We start from the raw sequence: 17,355 nt of genomic DNA, 5'->3' as shown, positions 1-17,355 counted from the left end.
TTTGATAAATACAGAAATGGAACAAAATAGGGACTCCAGAAATAGACCCACACAAATATGGTCAGTTGATTTTCAGAAAAGATACCAAAGTAATTCAATGGTAACAAATGGTGCTGGTACAGCGAAATATCTATATGGGGGGAAAAAACCTCAGTAAAGATCAAAACTATAAAACTTCTAGAAAACAGGAGAAAATTTTTGTGATCTCGGTATAGGCAAAAATTTTAAACAGGTAACAGAAAGCTGTAACCAAAAAATATTGATGAATTAAGCTTTGTCAAAATTAAAAATGTTTGCTCTTCAAAGAACACTTCAGAATACAAAATGGCAAGTCAAAGACTGGGAAAATATACTAACATGTATCTTGCATAAGACTGGTATAGAGCATATATAAAGAACCTTACAATTCAATAAGTAAAAGATAACCCAGGACACCTGGGTGACTCAGTCAGTTAAGCGTCCAACTTTGGCTCAGGTCATGATCTCACAGTTCTTGGGTTTGAGCTCCACAATGGGCTCTGTGCTGACAAGCTCAGAGCCTGGAGCCTACTTCAGATTCTGTGTCTCCCTCTTTCTTTGCCCTTCCCCCGCTCACACTCTGTCTCTCTCTCTTTCAAAAGTAATAAGTTTTTTTAATTTAGAAAAAAATTTTTTAAAAAGAAGATAACCCAATTTTATATAGCAAGGGAAACTAATTAAATGTTTAACAAAATAACACATATGAATGACCAATAAGCACATGAAAATATACTCATTTTTTTTATTTTTTTAATGTTTATTTTTGAGAGAGAGAGAGAGAGAGAGAGAGCAGGGATGGGGCAGAGAGAGAGGGAGACACAGAATCTGAAACAGGCTCCAGGCTCTGAGATGTCAGAGCCTGACCTGGGGCTCAAACTCACAAGCCGTGAGATCATGACTGGAGCCAAAGTTGGGTGCTTAACCAACTGAGCCACCCAGGCACTCCTATATTCATCATTATTAACTGCACACCCACCAGAATAGATTTTTTTTTAAGTGGCAGCACCAAATATTAACAAAGATATGGCTCAGCTGGAACTCTCATTGATTGCTCTAGGATTCTAAAATTGTAGAAAATATTTAGCTGTTTTTATAAAACTAAACCCAGCTGTCTACCTCAAAGTATTTACTATGAGAGATGAGAACACCTGTAAACGCTTATATACATGTATATTCATAGCAGTCTTATTCATAAGTTTAAAAACTGGGAACAACCCAAATGTCCATCAATAAGGAAATGTGTACATAAATTTGGGTGTATTTATACAAAGGAATAGTACTCAGGAGCAAAAATAAATGAGCTTCTGATAACATGAAATAACATGAATAGATGTCAAAAAGGGTATATTTGAACAAAAAAAATACTTAAATACAGGCATGAAAGAGTACATACTGTATGATTCTGTTTATATGAAATTCTAAAAAGTCAAAACTGGCCTATACTGATAGAGAATAGAACAATGGTTGCCTGAGGTAAGGGATTATCTGTAAATAGACACAAGTGTACTTTTCAGCAGTAATTAAAATTTCTTGATGGTGCTGGTGGCTGCCTGGGTGTATACATTGTCAAAGCTCATTGAGCTGATACACTTTAAAAGGGTGCATTTTATTAAGTAAGTGTAAGCCTCCCTCAGTACGGTTTTTAAAAACTTCCTGTTCTGTATTTAAAAATGGCATGTCCAATAAAGGCTTAATATCCAAAATATCACCAACAGACACATGAAAAGATGCTCAGCATCACTCACCATCAGGGGAAATGCAAATCAAAACCGTAATGTCCTGTCACCTCACAACTTTTAGAATGGCTAAAATCAAAAACGCAAGAAACAACAAGTGTTGGCAAGGATGTAGAGAAAAAGGAACCCTCTTGCACTGTTGATGGGAATGCAAACTGGTGCAGCCAGTGTGAAAAACACTACAGAGATTCCTCAAAAAATTAAAAATAGAACATATGTCCCAATAATTGCACTACTGGGTGTTTACCGAAAGAATATGAAAACACTAATTTGAAGGGTATATACACCCCTGTGTTTATTACAACATTATCTACAATAGCCAAGACACGGAGAGAGCCCAAATGTCCATCAGTAGATGAGTGGATAAAGGAGATGTAGTGTGTGTGTGTATACACACACACACACACACACCAGAAATATTATTCATCCACAAAAAGAATGAAATCTCACCATTTGCAACAACATGGGTGGATCTAGAGGTTATAATGCAAAGCAAATAAGCCAATCAGAGAGACAAATACTATATGACTTCATTCATGTTATAATTTAAGAAACAAAACAATCAAAGGGGGAAAAAAAGAGACAAACCAAACAAACAAACAAAAAACCACTCTTACCTATATAGAACAGATGGTTGCCAGAAGGGAGGTTGCTGGGAGGACGGGTGAAATAGGTGATGGGGATTAAGAGTATACTTACCTTTTTTGTTTGTTTTTGATTCAAGTTAGTTAACATACAATGTAGTCTTGGCTTCAGTAGTAGAACCCGGTGATTCATCCCAAAAAGTGTCCTTTTTAATGCCCGTTGCCCATTTAGTCCATCCCCACAGGCACCCTGCCTCCAGCAACCCTCAGTTTGTTCTCTGTACTTGAGTCTGTTATGATTTGCTTCCCTCTCTGTTTTTATCTAATTTTTCCTTCCCTTCCCCTATATTCATCTGTTGAGTTTCTCAAATTCCACATGAGTGAAATCGTATGTCTTTCTCTGACTGACTTATTTCTCTTAGCATAATATGTTCTAGTTCCATCCACATTTCTGCAAATGGCAAGACTTAATTATTTTTGATCGCCAAGTAATATTCCTGTGTGTGTGTGTGTGTGTGTGTGTGTGTGTGTGTTTATATGTACACACCACATCTTCTGTATCCATTCATCAGTCAATGGACATTTGCGCTCTTCCCATAATTTGGCTATTATTGACAGTGCTACTGTAAACATTGGGGTGCATGTGCCCCTTCGAATCAGCATTTTTGTATCCTTTGGATAAATAGCTAGTAGTGCAATTGCTGGGTCATACGGTAGCTCTATTTTTATATTTTTGAGGAATCTCCCTACTGTTCTCCAGAGTGGCTGCACAAATTTGCATTCCCACCAACAGTGCAAAAGGGTTCCCCTTTCTCTGCATCCTCACCACCATCTGTTATTTCCTGAGTTGTTAATTTTAGCCATTCTGACAGGTGTGAGGTGATACCTCATTATGGTTTTGATTTGTATTTCCCTGATGCTCAGTGATGTTGAGCATCTGTCATACACCTGTTAGCCATCTGCATGTTTTCTTTGGAAAAGTGTCTATCCATGTCTTCTGCCCATTTTTTCACTTGATTGTTTTTTGGGTGTTGAGTTTGATAAGTTCTTTATAGGTTTTGGATACCAACCCTTTATCAGATATGTCATTTGCAAATATCTTCTCCCATCCCATCAGTTTCCTTTTAGTTTTGTTGATTGTTTCCTTGGCTGTGCAGGTTTTTATCTTGATGAGGTCCTAACAGTTCAAGTTTGCTTTTGTTTCCCTTGCCTCCAGAGACGTGTCAAGTAAGAAGTTGCTGCGGCCAAGGTCAAAGAGGTTGCTACCTGTGTTCTCCTGTGAGGATTTTGATGGTTTCCTGTGTCACATTTAGGTCTTTCAGCCACTTTGAATTTATTTTTGTGAAGAGTACACTTATCTTGATAAGCAATGACTAATACATGGAATTCTTAAATCACTATACTGTACACCTGAAAGGAATATAAAATTGTATGTTAGCTACACTGGAATTGAGATAAAATGAAATAAATTCCTGTTCTCCTATTTGCACCTTGAAGCAGATTTTCAAGTTTCTTTTATTAGAGGACATTTTTTAAACAAAGGTTTGCATATTTTTATCACAAGTATCTCAGAAAGACACAAGGTGGCGGTGTTACTTCAAGAAAGTCTATGTGTGCAGTCTCCAAGTCAAGCCCGGTTCACCTGACAGGTCTTTAGTCTTCAGAACAAGTTATTGTCCTCAGTACTTTCTTATCCAGTACTTATCTAATATACTTATTATTAATTAATTATATACTTAATTATTGTCTTCATTCAATAGCCATGCCACAGATCTTTTTTAAACATCTGAAGAGCTTTTTAAGAATCTTTTTCTGTTGTTGTTTTTCTACTGCAGTTAATAATAGTCAAGGTGGTACATAGTTCACAGCGAGTAAGGTATTTTGTTACTGGGGAGACATATGTCCACTACAATTTGTTACTCACCTAGTGAACTGACCTCTACAAAGAGTACATTTCCTAACAGTACTTCCCATTTGTAGTTCAGACATTCAGCCATTAGAGGGCAATCCAGAAGCATAATTAAGATCATTCATGAATGACGTGGGGGGGGGGGAAGCTGAGGGAAGTCTTTGGTGGTTGGTCTGGGAGAATTGTTTTTAGTGTAGCAACCAAGTAGATCTACAAAAGGAGACTATAACCAGATAATTAATAAGCACCAGGAAACATTCATTCTATCAAAAGTAAAGAGTGTAAAGAAAGTGAACACATTTCTAGAAACCATCTATTTGATTCAGAATTCTTTTGTTTAAAACATTATTTCTCAGTAGTAAAGTAGTTCCTATTAATGAACCCTCCTGAGGAGAACTATAATCTCTGGACTCAGAACTACAGGAAGCCACACGAAGGAAAAGAAATCAGGCAGGTTCTGGAGGGGAAAAGACACTAAGGAGAAAAGAAGGCACCTAGCAAATTTCAACTTTTTTGACTTTTATACCAACGACAGACCCCAGTTCGTGCCGTGTTTTTGGTGGACACTCAGATAGTAGATCTCATTTTACTGGCTAGAGGAAGCACAAGACAGAAGTACCAGAGTAACTGGAACATGGAAAGGAGGTGGCAAGAAAAAGAGACCCAGAGAAAGTCGACCTGCTAGCTCACCCCTCAGCCATGCTCACATGAGGCAACTTCAGGTGGCTAAGGCTGAACACTAGTGCATCCCCGTGTTTCCCTACTACTTGACGGTGGCTCTCTGTGCCGTGGGGAGACAAGTGGCCTGGGCCACCGTGATCCGAATCCTGACCACTGTCTGTAATGCCTTGAGCTTATACATAAACCTCTCGCAGCTTCAGTTCCTCCAGGTAATGAAGGAAACTCTGCCTTTCTCACAAGGTTATTTTTGAGGACGAACAGAGGAAACCTGTGTGAAGTTCCTAGCATGTAGGAGTTGAAGAAGTGATTAATTTTCTTCCCACCTCTTTTTCTGGTCTACGTGAGTTCTTGTGACCGATTCTCAATTTCTGAGGTAAACTCTACTGGCAGACCTCCAAATCAGCTTGAGACTCTGGTCCTGAACTTTCATAAAAGACCGTGAGCTCACTTCTCACAAGCCTTTGGCATCTGTCCCCCTTTTGAAATCCAGGTTTGAAGAATAAGCTGTCACATTTTTGCAGTGAGCACCGGCTTGCTAGGCTCCCCAAGAGAAGCCCCAGGTGGCCGCTGCCCCCTGACAAACTGAGCGGTCAACTTCCTGAGCATATTTCAGCACCACTGGCCCAATCTCAAACATTGGCCTTTCTGACTTGCTATTTACACTAGATCTCTAGTCTTTATTAATCCTCATTTTCCACCGCCTCCTATTTTTTTTCTCAGTGGTTACATGTACATGATTTTGAGTGACCATGTGCACCAGTTATGGAAAGGCCTACCGTCTCTCACTGTCATGGCGTCAGTCCTCTATGGTTCTTCTTTCCTACGTCCACCATCCAGTCAGTGCTCATGTGCAGGTCCTGCAGACTAACCGGAATGTGCTCATCTGCCCTTACCTGTCACCTGGATCATGCGCTAGCCTTCTACCTGGTTTCCTGGCTTCCATTCATGTGCCCTCTATGCCATTCTCCTCCAAACCCAGGAGTTAAACCTTTAAATACGTTTATCAACTTATAATCTTTCTCTTTAAATTCTCCTATGGCTTCTTATTGTAGTTAGAGAAAAAAAATCTAATCTCCTTACAGGTCCTCTGATTACTTGTCTGATGTCATTTAAAAAAATTTTTTTAATGTTTACTTATTTTTGAGAGAGAGACAGAGTACGAATGGGGAAGGGGCAGAGAGAGAGAGACACAGAATCCGAAGCAGGCTCCAGGCTCCGAGCTGTCAGCACAGAGCCCGACACGGGGCTCAAACTTGTGAACTATGAGATCATGACCGGAGCCAAAGTCGGACACTTAACCGACTGAACCACCCAGGCACCCCTTTCTGATATCACTTTTAATACTCATCACTTCAGTCACTATGGTCCTGGCTTTCTGTCTCACAAACGTTTCAAACTTATGTTCATCCAATCTGCTGTGATTGTTGTTTCCTGTGCTTGAATGTTCTTTCTTTGCTTGGCTACCTGCCTTTTATTATTACTGCTTTGCTTCTATTACTGTCTCCTTAAAAAGGCCTTCCTGGCCGTCCTAACTATAGTAGGCCTTACCTAGGATCAGACCCCCCTGTCCCATTGCACGGTTTTGTTTCCTTCATAGCACTTATCACTGTCAAAACTCATCTTAAAAATGGGCACCTGGGTGGCTCAGTCTGTTAAGCCTCCAACTTCGACTCAGGTCATGATCTCACAGTTCTTGAGTGTGAGCCCCACATCTGGCTTAACACTGACAGTGCAGAGCCTGCTTGGGATCCTCTCTCTCTGCCTCTCTCCCTGCCCCTTCCCCATTTATGCTCTAAATACATAAATAAATAAATAAATAAATACACTTAAAAAAATTGGTCTTAAAAAGAAATGGATTTTATCTGTTTATCTATTGCAACACCATCCAATTCAGATATAGAGTTTATTGGAGAAAAACATTCAGAGAAGTAATAGAACATATACACTGTCTCTAACTCTTGTTACTTGTTAGGTCTTATACCGGGTGCAGGTGGTCTGCATGTCCCATGGCCAAGGTTCCAATAAAGGAGGACGTTCCCTGGGGATGTTCTATGTATTTGTGGTGTGCCTTTTGAGAAGAGGGGCAAGGTCGGAAAGCATCCATGAGACGACACAAGTTCCCTGGTCGGGGAGGTGGCCTTGGAAGGGATACTCCAGAACATGGCGACTTGTCATTAGCCTGATACACTAGTAATTAGCCTGTTCAACTAACTCAGATCTCCTTTCCAAGCTCTCTGCTGTGCTGCCAAAAGTGGGGAGGACATGAGCATCCAGGGCCGTTGGCTCCATCTCCTCATTAAAATACAACCATCATAGAGGTCGTTGTCTGTCTTGTTTGCCACTAAAATAGTACCAGAAACATAGAAAGGTGGTCACCATATTTGTGGAGCAAATGAAAGAAAAATGGCATGAGTAGCAATGGAGTAAATGATGAAAGGGAACTGAAATATAGCAGGAAAGGCCATACTTGAAATTGTGTCTTGGTGGTGGACGGGGTACTGCTGGGTAGACAGGTGTCTAAATTTATTGCAGCATAAGGGACAGTAGAAGCCGCTGGTCAAATGAGTGCAGATAGGGGTTTTTCCATTGTTTTACATACATACCCGTGACAACTTCATTTAAGGAGTTCTATCAATGTGACACGTGCTGTCTCTTAAATCGGTGGTGTACCCTGGCATCGGAACCAAAATTTCATGATTTTTTTTTAAGAGTATCAGATTAGGATTCTGTGGGAGATTGGTTCCAAGTGTCTTTCATTTTTTCATTGTCATATTGTTTTGTTCATCTCAGACCAAGATCACAATCTGTCCTGGATTCTGTTTGGCATCAAGAGTGATAATGAGGTCATTTCCACTATAATAAGGTCAACATTAGTAATGCTAACTGCATCCCAATCGATTTTTGGAATGCTTACCAAAGTAAGAAAAAAAATTTAATAAAGGAAAAGTATATGATGAGCTAAATCCTGAGAAGTCTGACTAATACTACAATGTAAAATTCTCAGCAGGCACTCAATCAAATTCATCTCTTGGGGATTTCTCATTATAAGAACCACCCCCCCCCCACCCTGGGATTTAAGTCAGCATTCGAGTTTTACTTATTTCATAAATATAAATCCTTGGGGTGGGTATTATTGACTTGTAAAATTAATAAGATTTATTTCTGTAATCTCAATCAAAACTATAAAGTAGGCAAAACAAATTTTTTTAGCACTCTCTTCCATGACCCATCCTGGAATCATTTTTCTCTACCAGTGTAATATCTGTTTTTCAAGGCTCTTAGGGACTGAAGAATGACCCATAATGGACAAATTACACAAATTAGTTCACTCTGAATTTCTACAAGTCAAGTCATCTGTTGCAATAATTTTAAGGCAATTTCTTTCATGATTAGTTTAAGACAATCTTAAGCTCTCTGAAATTTTATACCTTTGGTTACTTTTTCCTAAAAATGTCCTTCAACATTTTCCCCCATTTTCATTCTACTTTCTCCCTGTTTCTTCTTGGGCCATTTAGTGACGTTTTTTCCTCCCTTTGATCACCTCCTAACCATCAGTGCAACTCCTGTCAATCCCTCCACCTTCTCATGCTTCACGGTTTGTTTCCACCTTGTCTAGTCACATAGCTTCAGCTTTCACTTAACTGTAGGCTTCAAACCAAACTTTGAATAAATGTTGAAGCCACATGTAAAGTTGGACGTGTCCATTTAACTGCCCTACACATTTCTCACAATCCATTCTGTCCCTACCACCAAGCACTTTGTGTTTTCTTGATCCCAGTGTTAGGATGAATATCATCCACCTTCCAGTCTGTGAGCAGAGGAGTCCATTTCCACTGCTTTCCACATTCAGCCATTGAGTCTAGTACTACGTCTTTCCCTAAAGTCTTCCCTATCTTTTCATTTCTCTGCATCTTCATTCAGAGCAGAATAACTATAACTTCATGGGTGGCCTCTCTGAAGCTTATCAGTCACCCCACGTTCACAGCAGCCTGGGAAGAAGCAGTCCTGAACCATCAGGCCTCTTTAGGATTTACCTCAAGGCCACCCTGAGCGTCTTGTACAAAATGTGACCTCTTCACTATTAATAAGGCTCTAAATTGATTACACTGAAATTATAGGGAGTATATGGGATGCACTCAAATGATGCTAGTAAATATTTCTTATATATAAAGAATGTGTGAGTCTTTGGAAATAAAAACTACAGAAGTGAAAGATATGCACCTGACCTTCAGAAGGACAGGGGAATGAGTAGAAAAGCAAAGTTGAAGTGCCCTGGGTTCAGATTTCAACTCCACCCTTGGTTTAACTGTGGGCAAGATACTTATATGATTTTAGCTTCGGTTTCCTTACCTGTAAAATGGAGATATCTCATTTCTCATTCAAAGGGGCTTTTTGACAGTTAAATAATGTTTTATGTGAAGTTTCCATTTTGAAATTTACCCAACGGCACATTCTTACCAAATCAAATACTGTTAATACTTAGGAGTGTAGGACTTACATACTTTAACAGTTCAAGGAGATAACAATAGAAGTATTATTGGGGCACCAGCTCAGTCGGTTAAGCATCCGGCTCTTGATTTCTGCTCAGGTCAGATTCTCCCCATATTAGGCTATGTGCTGACCATGTAGAGCCTGCTTGGGATTCTCTGTCTCCCTCTCTCTGTGTGGCCTCCCCTGTTCATGATCTCTCTCTTTCTCTCTCCTCTCTTTCTCTCTCTCTCTCAAAAATAAGTAAACATTATAAAAAACACTGGCTTCATAAAGAAATACACAGTAGCTGCCAAAGATTAGTGCTGACAGCCATTCTTTTTAAAAAAAGTTTATTTATTCATGTTGAGAGAGGATATATGCGCGCATAAGTGGAGGAGGGGCAGAGAGACAGGGAGAGAGAGAATCCCAAGCAGGCTCCATGCTTTCAGTACAGCACCCAAACCAGGGCTCAAACCCACCAACCATGAGATCATGACCTGAGCCCAAATCAAGAGTCGGAGGTTCAACTGACCAAGTTTCAACTGACTGAGCCACCCAGGCGCCCCTCTGGCAGCCATTCTTGAAGGCCCCAGGATATCTAGAATGGACAGAGATTATAGGCAGGTAACCCTTACCTTAGAGCAGGATCGCACACAAAATGTTGTTTGACTCCTTAGCTTCTGAAAAAAGATTTTGCTGCACAGAGCAAGAAAAGGTTTATAGATTTTTATCGTCTTTAAATAAAATCAGGCTAGACTCACTTCTCACCTCTGCCTAGCAACGTCCAAAATTTGAAAGCATTTTCCAGCCGCTATCAATTATTTAACAGAGGCATTGGGGGAACTATAGATGAATAAACCTTCTCTCCAGATGCCATTCTTGGACCAACAGACTTACCCAGCTGTGGGCTAGGTGACCAGAGGGTGAGGATGATTGGAAACTGTCACTTGTGTCTGCTACACACAACGACAAGAGAGGTTTTCACTTGGTTTGGGGTTGTTGGGATCATTTAGCGCAGTGTTCCATTTACTGGAGAAAAAAACCCAAGCTGAGACCGGCTGAGTTGGACAGTCACGCAGCTATGGAGTGGCAGAGCCAGGCCTGGAGCCCAGATCCTAGTCCAAAACTCTTTTTCCACCGCCCCACAGCTGCTGCTTTACAGTATTGAGGTTTTGGAATTTCACTCATTCAAATGCAAATGTTCTGTGTGCTTTTTTAACGGGACATTTTTTTTGTCTTACTTTGCTAACTAAGGTTTGCTGTATTGAGCAAATGAGTGTAGATCTAGAGGTGTTAAAATCATCAACCTCTTTTAAAGCCTCATTATTTTTCCTTTGCTTCTCTTTATGATGTGGAACACTGGCTTCTTTTTTTTCTTTCCAGCCCGAATTGGAGGCAGCAGTACATATAACTTGACTTACTTGTTCTACTGGCTGAGTAGTGAGAACGAGATTAATGAAATCAATGTAGCCCACAGGAAAGTCCTGCCCATCTCCACCCCAACCCCTCCTGTGGGAATTCTTCCAGGGGACTTGTTTGGGGAATGAGTTGCTATGAAACAGTGCTGCAGCTGGGCTCTGTGGGGGGTCTGGATGGTCTCATAAAAGCTAACCATATCTGGACTTTGAGAAGGTTAGAGATGTTCTGTGCCATCCAATATTACACACCGGCATAAGCCATGACCAACATAAACCTTTAAAAAAGTCTCCCATTCATCCATCCATTATTTATTGAAGCCATACTATATGCCAGATATTCTGTTTGGTTCTGGAGATGTGCTTTGATGGAATCACACCTTTTGAGAGAGGGCAAAGAAAGAACACAAAAGGCTGCAGCTACCTAGTGGAAGGGAAAAGACAGGAGAAAGGACGAAGGGTGAAAATCAGTATCATTATGTCTACAGAGACAAGTGAACAAGTAATTATAATGCAATGCGATAGGGGTAAGATGAAGTTCAGCTGTTGACACACCAGAGTGGCCTACCCCCATCTTCCACGGTCATGAAGGATTTTTGGACGATGTGATATTTAAGCACAAATCTAAAGAATAAAAGAGGTTGTACAGGTGAAAAGTAGAACAGAGGATGTTCTTGGAAGAGGAAATTGTATGTGGAAAGATTCTGAGGCATCACAGAACACAGGGAAGCACAGGTGAACACTGGGTCTGGGGCACAAATGAACAAGGGTAGGACCAGTGAAGGGGGAGGTGTGAGAATATAGAGGAGTCGTTTGAAGGACCTTGAAAGCCATGCGGTGGCTCTTCCTGTCTTTGCCCCAGGACTTTGCCTGTGATAATTGCACCTCTGGAAGAGCAGTGTGACACCACTTATCCCCATAAGCCTGGCCTAATCTTTGGGATTTGTGGAAACAATATAAAAGGAATAGTGCAGGTGAGGTCAGAAGACGGGGTATTATGTATCTGGCCACTCAGAAGTCATTGAGTGGAGGGACATAGCTTGCGACTGAGTCATGTCCTGTATCTTAGAGCTAGAGCAAGTTGGAAACCCAGGGAGGACTAGCTTCAGCTAATGGAAATAGATTGCAAGTAACAATAGGTAAAGCACAATAGAAGTGTATTTTCCTCTCCTGTGGCAGTAGTCTGCTTAGAGGCGGTCTAGGGCTGGTGTGGCAGCTCTGCGATGTCATCTACGTCCTACCTCCTTTGCTTCTGAAGCTCCCCTTCCAATGTGTGTTTCCATACTGTGGCTACCAAAGCAAGAGCCGTCACGTCCGCTTTCTCGTGTAACGGTGAGCGGAGCAACTGACAGTCCCTTCCACAAGGGCCAATGCTTCTTCCTGTTTCTCCCCAGGTCAGTCAAGTTCTTGGATTTTGGAACAGTTTCTGTGTGCTTCTTATTGGACTTCTCAGCCTTGCTCTATGGCACTATGGAAATTTCTATCACTACCACCTTCATTAAGTAACTATTGTGGGCTTAGCAGTTGCCTACTATTTTTCCGAATGCTATTATAGGTTTTGATCTTTTAAAAAAATTATTTTTTAGCTTTTAATGTTTAAGTAATTTTAGACTTCAAAAAAGTTGGTAAAAATATTACAAAGAGTTCGCATATTCTTTTCTCCCAGCTTCCTAAAATGTCGATGTCACGCATAACCATAGTATAATGATTCAAATCAAGAACTCAAATTGGCAGAATACTATTAATATCTCTATACACCATATTCAAATGTCAGATTCCCACTGAGGTTCCTCTTGGTTCAGGATCCAGCCCAGACTGCACAATGCATTTGGTTGTCATGTTCCCTCAGTCTCCTCCAACGTCACTTTTGTGCTTTCTAAATGCACGGCATCAGAAGACATATGATAATCTATATTTCCCCATACCGGTGATTTTAACTTTGATCTTTTGGCTAAGGTAGTCTCCCAAATGTCTCCATATAAAGTCACTATTTTCCTTCTGCAATTATTAAGTATCTTCTGGGGAGATAAACTGACCCATGCAAATATCCTCTTTCTCATCACATTCACCTCCCCCCAACCCCCCCCACCCCCCCCACCCCCCGGTTTTAGCCCTTACTGATGACTTTGGCCTAAAGCTATTATTTGTCAAAGGGTCATTTTTGTTTTTAACTTTACAAGTGCCATATGAGTACGCAATCTGCAGTGGGACTTGAGCAAATCAAGGAGTTAATTCTCCTCAAACCATTAAACCCTTAGGTGGTCTTGGATGCTTTACCCACTATAGATCACTCCCTGGCTGTTGTATGAAAGCCAGTCACTGGACACAGTACCTAGTAGTCCAGGTAGTGACTCCCTGCTTATCTCTGATCTTCTGTTTGTTGGTTTGCTTGTTTGTTTTTCCTTCTCTTCCTCTTTTGATTCTAGATTCCAACCTTTATTACTAGAGTAAATCTGTATCTGAAGTCCCAGGCTTCCCATCGTTGTGGCTCAGTACTCCATTGTCTCTCTTTGGTTTGTTAAACTTGACCTCCTTCTTAACTTTCAACTCTGTTCAGTCCTCTGAATTTGGAGTCCAAATTCACCATCATAGCCTTCACCACGCATTCCTTCTAAGTCCAGCTCTGTGAATCCCCACACATTTGCTGAGGCGTTTCCTAATGCTTTGCCTCCGGGGGAGTAACAGCCTACATTGGACAGATTGTTTAACTGCTTGGGAATTTACTGGACATAGTCAAATTGGATAAGTAACAATTGTGTCGTTAAAAAACTATGCTATAGTTCACTGATTATCATCAAGAGGAATAATAGGGAGTTAGGGTAGTAGAGGCAAGTCCCACTAAAAATCTCCTTGGAGAGTTGGGCATAATATTTTTATGTTTATCAAAAGTTCATGAATTAAAAAAAAAAGAGTTGAGAAGCAGTGTCTTAGCACAAACTAAGCTATTTTCAAAATTTGGATATGAGTATAAACGAGAAATAGGATTGGTGTTAGGGAGTCAAGCTAGTCTCAGCAGCTGCATAGAGGAAAGGAAGGAAAATGACAATAATAGTACTTTTAAAAACTGAGCACTTACTATGCACCAGGCACCCTTCTGGCTTCTTCGCAAACACTAACTCCTTTAATTTCCACAACAGCCCTGTGAATTAACAACAGTTAGTGTCCCCATTTTAGATTGATGGTTTAGAGTGGTGACGTAAGCAAGAAGCACTCAGGCAGTCAGTGGAAGACGCAATACACTGTCCCAGACCTTGTGCTCAGAGCCCACGTCTGGATCATTACCAACCGTGCCAGGCCAGGTGTGAAATCAGAGAGAGGTTTGGGCTGACACTTGGGCTGCCTGCCTGGCATGTACCATGTTGAGAAATGTAAGCAATGGGCTTCCTTTGTCAGTGCTGCCGGGCTGGAATTGATGAAGACCAAGTGCTGACGATCCAGGTTCATGGTGGTTACAAGGGTGTTCCTACTGATCACCTGAACTCATGCATCTGTCGTAGAATTGCTTCTCTACATGAACACTGTTCTTCCACCATGGGCACTCTCTGTCTTCCTGCCAATAACCCACCTTGGCTCCCATGGCGATGGAGGTATCACGGAGATGCCATGTAGCTTCCTTCTCATCCCATGAGTAAGTCTACCTTTACGATCCTGGTCACTCACACACAGATTCACTCAGGACATGAAGCACAAGGAGTACCTTACAGAGTGAGGGGGGATCACCCCACATTAGCGAAGGCAAGGAAAGGACAAAAAAGGCTACGGCTACCAAGGGGAAGAGAGTAGAGGAAGGACCAAGGCTGATAATCAGTACCAACATGGTCATACTTTTTCTTAAAATGTTGAAATATTTCCTACTGGTTGGCGAACAGTCACTGCTTCAAGCCCAGACCCTTCACAACGCCCCCGTCAATCCTACTACCTCCTCTTTCCAGCAAAAGAAAGTTAATGTCTGTTTAGGGTTTTCTTTGGTGTGTGTGTGTGTGTGTGTGTGTGTGTGTGTGTTTGTTTTGTATTTTTAGAGAGAGAGAGTGTGTGTGTGAGTAGGGGAAAAAGAAGGGGGCAGAGGGAGAGAGAATCTTAAGCAGGCTCCAACTCAGCACAGAGCCCACCGCGGGGCTCAATCTCAGGTCTCAAGGATCATGACGAGCCAAAATCAAGAATCAGACACTCAACTCACTGAGCCACCCAGGCACCCGAATGTCTATTTGGTTTTAACGATTGGTATCTATACCCTAGGCAGTGGATAAATATTTTAAATATTAGCCCTTAAAAGAACTAATAGTGAACATGTGGCATAAGTACAGATCTATGTTTCACTGTTTTACTCCAGAGAAGAATTTCCATGAGGCACTCTCTCTCTCTCTATGGAAATACTGTTTTGGTATCTTTTATCATTTAGCTCTGATACTGAAGATTCTGCTTTCTCTTTCCCTCCTTGGCCGAAACACCCAACAGAGAGAACTGTCAATGCAAATTCCCCTTAGCCATTCAACAGGGCTTTCTCTTGAGGAACTTCATCCTCTCAGGATGAGAAGCACTGAAGAGCCCAAGGTCTCTTCTCCAGAGTGGCATTACAATGTCCCAGGAGTTGGTGGCTGGGTGGCTCAGTTGGTTAAGCATCAGACTTCGGCTCAGGTCATGATCTCATGGCTCTGGGTTCGAGCCTCTAGTCGGGTTCTGTGCTGACAGCTTGGAGCCTGCTTCGGGTTCTGTCTTGGTCTCTCTCTCTCTCTCTCTCTCTGTCCCTCCCTTGCCTGTGTGTTTTCTCTCTCTCTCTCTAATATAAAAACAAACATAAAAAATAATTTTAAAAAAAGATCTAGAATGTCTTGGTATTTATCCAATGGAAGAGGAGGAAGAGGCTTATAAATTCTTAGTTCCTGTGTGGCCCCTTTTCTGATATTAACAGCTTGTGTATAAAAAGCACAGTTTGCCACCAAACTGATTGAAAAGGCATTCCAATGCATCTTGTAAAGGACATTAAATGATAGGCTCAAAACTCAGACCACTACTTCTCTAAAGTCCCTTCATCCAATTCCCAATGTCTTTGTGCCCTAGAGATGCTCTCCTGTGACAAACTCCACCAGCCCCTGAAGCCCCTCAAACCCCCTACTTTCTCTTCTCATTCCATGGCCTTATTTTGTAGTGCCCCTCCCCCCTCTTAGTTCCCCCTTCGTCTCAGGTCTACTTTCTCCTCATTTCTCCCTTTTTTTGGCCATTCATCATCAAAAAAGATTCACAAATTGTGTGATAGAGGCACTGTATTACAATGAAGAACACACACATGCACAGAAATCATGCTCTGTCTGGTTTCACAGAAAGGGACATACCAACAGAGTCGGTCCTTATGGGTCCCTGTTGCTTTGAGAAGATTCAGGAAGCTTTCTTAAAAGTCAAAACTTCTAAAATGTCTGTTTTTATGCATTGAAGAAGCTTCAAGTTGAGTGTCCTGAATTATTATTGCCTAGAAAATGTCGGTGGTGTGTAGTTACTAGGAGGGGCAATGGATAAGGGAGGAGGCACAGCTGGTGTCATTAAGTAAGTCATCCAAGCAAACGTACTTCCTGTGAGTAACACAAATTAACTCTAGTGTTGGGTAGGGAATTAAGGTGATAAGGAAATGGTCTTAGAGCCTCAGACCCAACCTACAACTTTTGCAGTCTGTGCCCTTCGCTTGGGTGACTTACCATTCTAGTTTCAGCAACACCTGGATCCTTGCTCACAGACTCTTTCTTGTACCTGTCTTCTGTTTGAATTTTCCATACAATATTTTAACTCTTAAATGAAATTTAAAAAAGAAAAGAAGAGAAGAGAAGAGAAGAGAAGAGAAGAGAAGAGAAGAGAAAAGAAAAGAAAAGAAAAGAAAAGAAAAGAAAAGAAAAGAAAAGGAAAAAGAAAATCACCTGTAATCTTAGCTCACTAAAAGAACTGTGTTAACTTTTCAGGGTCCTTAACTTTTTATGGACAGACACTAAGATTTTTTAGTATTTGTCCACAATCATATAAACAATTGTAGCCATAGGCTTCCAATATTATCTCAAATATTTTTCATGGTATTACATTGTCTTGCAAATTATCATTTTAATAAGTAAGTATGACATTGTGCTACTATGTCCCAATTTCCTTAACCATCTCCCTATTGTTGGATATTTGGTTTGTTTTCATTATTTTACAGTAGCGGATAGTCTTGCAATTAATACTTACATGGACCTAGATTTTTCTCCTTTCTACGATTTCCTAAGGATAAATTTCTAGACACTAGAATACTGGTCTAAATTACATGAATGTGCTCACAGCCGCTTAACTTTCCATTAGGTGCCAATTTATACCATTTGCTTTATTATACATATGCATTCTACTTGTATATGTTACCAAATCTTCTATTGCATGTCTATTTTAATCTTACTTTTGCTTTAAAAAATTTTACATTTTTATTTAATTGAATCTGTTACTTTTTTCTCTCAATGCTTCATATATATTATCACTTCAAGCTCTAACAAGTTCTGCCTCTTTGGTAACTCATCTATGTTTTCCCTAATATT

This window comes from Acinonyx jubatus, chromosome A2 (assembly GCF_027475565.1).
Source record: "Acinonyx jubatus isolate Ajub_Pintada_27869175 chromosome A2, VMU_Ajub_asm_v1.0, whole genome shotgun sequence".
Taxonomy (NCBI): Eukaryota; Metazoa; Chordata; class Mammalia; order Carnivora; family Felidae; genus Acinonyx; species Acinonyx jubatus.
This window is presented reverse-complemented; position numbering follows the sequence as displayed.